This window comes from Ixodes scapularis, unplaced genomic scaffold (assembly GCF_016920785.2).
Source record: "Ixodes scapularis isolate PalLabHiFi unplaced genomic scaffold, ASM1692078v2 PGA_scaffold10__122_contigs__length_95168666, whole genome shotgun sequence".
NCBI lineage: Eukaryota > Metazoa > Arthropoda > Arachnida > Ixodida > Ixodidae > Ixodes > Ixodes scapularis.
This window is the reverse complement of record NW_024609836.1, coordinates 69440976-69443398: the sequence shown is the minus strand read 5'-3', so window position 1 is coordinate 69443398 and position 2423 is coordinate 69440976. Positions and strand designations below refer to the sequence as shown.

Below are 2423 nucleotides of genomic sequence, written 5' to 3'. Positions count from 1 at the left end.
GAGAATCGAGGCGCTTCTGTCATAACGCGTCTGAAGTAGTGCTCGGTCTTCTGCATTACAGACACAGTTCAAATCTCCCATTAGCACCACCACTTTGTCGGTGTCCGAGAAATTGGCTAGATATTTGAAGAAAAGGAGCCTTGCATTCACAGTATTATGACCATATACACAAATAATCCTCCATTCACTCTGCCTCAAAGAAAGGTCGCATGAAATGAGACGCCCTTCCTGGTCAATGGATAAGGAAACCGACGGATAGCCAAGCGACTTACGCAGAAACAAAAAACAACCAGCAGAAAGGCCCACTGCCTGACTCACACAGATTTCAAAGTCATCTCGAAAGGGTTCTAGGGCTTCGGCAATGTCCTCATCTGATGATAATTTTGTTTCCTGTACAGCGGCTATATCAACATGCTCGTAATTTAAGAGCCTTAAGAGTTGGCGCTGCTTCCTTTTAGATCTCAGGCCTCTTACATTTAGGGTGATAAAATGTAAAGGAAGGGCGGGGTCTCCCATGAGCCTGCTTTAAGGTGAGTTAAAGTCACCGCTCTGGTTGTTATCGAGCGGTTTATGACTATTTTGTTTGGAATATGGTTTAGGCCTAAAGCCTACCTGTTTTCGGTCCTTTCTAACCCGTACAAACGGCTCGTCATCTACTGGCACAGGGTCATTCTGGTCGCCAAGTTCTGTGGCAACCTCTGGCCTCGGTGATACGGTCTCTTTCTCGCTGGCCTTTGGAATGACCTCGGCGGTAGCAGCGATGTCTTCTGCGTCTGATGGTGCGTCCTCCTCGACAATCGTTGCCGTCGATGAGGCGTCATCATCATCACCGTGGTCGCAGGGCGCAGGCGTTAGCTCTGGGAGGATTCCAAAAATCGTTTTCTTTGACACCAGAGGCTGTCTCTGTTGCAGGCGAGTTATCCTTGATGTGTGTCGTGAAGGTTTCAGCAGAGGAAGTGTGGCCTGAAGCGTCAACGACCTCGGAGATGTCCATCAGGAGCTCCGAGTGTTCTTCCACGTCACGGGACACTTTCCCACGAAGCTTGGTCGCGTAAGTCGTGACGCAAGCGTCAGCGATGTGTCCGTAAGTGCCACATTTGAAGCAGCGCGGTGTCCTGCACTGCCGTCGAATGTGTCCGACCCGGTTGCACCTGAGGCACAAAGGAGGCCTTCCCGGGATGATGACGAGCGTTTGTATTCCGTACACCTGTAGCAGGTGAGGAATCTTCTCCGTCGCCGTTCCTTCATGTAGGGTGATGTCTACTTCCCTGTTTAGGGTGTCCATGTGCTCCATTTCCGGACAGCGCCACTTCTCTCGATGAATGCTACGCACTATGCCGTATGGTGTCAGGGCTTCGACAATGCGTCTATCCTCGAGATGGTCCGGAAGCCACAGGAGCTTCATCTTGAGATCCCGAGTGTTTGGGTCGATCACCAGGCACTTCTTGCCTTTGACGAGCAGCTCACCACGAAGGCAAAGCTTTTCTTTGGCGAGAGCGTTGACGCAGGTGACCATCCATACATGGCCCATTTGGAATTGTCCGGTGGCTTTTATGTCTTTTAGGTCTATTACTTCCTTGAGAGCATCTCGAAAGTCCGGTGCAGTATAAGGCCTGGAGGACATGTCGGCGTGGAGAAATACAGAATTGAGGACGATGTTTCCGGTTGGCAGACGAGGGAGGGTGATCCTGTACTCACTTGAGGTGACATTAGACGATTCAATAATACCTCGGCCAGAGGCCGATGCGGTGTTTCCACCAGAACTCATTATTTCGCAGCCGTTCCAGACGGCCTCTTCTTCTTTCTCTCACTCGGCCACCGATCCCCCCTAATATATATTGATTTAGAATGTAGAAAGTGCCCTCCAGAATTCTGCTTCCTAGACTTCTAGATCAACACGATAGACAACGAGACATTCGTGACAACGATGGAGACCGGTAAGTTGTGATCATGGGCTAAATAAGCGAGTGGTCAAATTTCCAGAAATCAATAATGCCTTAATATATATTGATTTAGAATGTAGAAAGTGCCCTCTAGAATTCCGCAATAGAAAAGAAGAAACCCCAGTCCTCATCCGCAAAAATTGCACATTGAAAGTTGATAAAACAAAAACTTGCAATGGCGCTGATTCGGCCGAAACTGCCATCATCGTAGCGAAGTCGGACCTTTTGTGTAATCTGTACGGTCGGCGTGACAGGGCTGCATTAATAACTTGCAATGGGAAGGAGCTGAGCTAGTTGGTTGTACATACTTAGATTGTGAAAACCAGCTGAACTTACAGAAAGGGTGAGGATAGAAAGGAGGAAAAAGCATCCGATCGCTGGCGTGCTTGGCAGATAGAGGTGGCAATGAAAAGGCTTAGGGCTTGCGGCTCGAGGAGGTTAAGATTAACAAAAGACGTGCTCAGGTAACTAGAAAGATAA

At 48.9% G+C, this 2423-nt stretch overlaps 1 pseudogene; it reads right to left on the bottom strand.

The window, feature by feature from the left end:
- Positions 1–525: 525 nt before the first annotated feature.
- Positions 526–1690, bottom strand: LOC121834800 (annotated as a pseudogene).
- Positions 1691–2423: the final 733 nt, after the last annotated feature.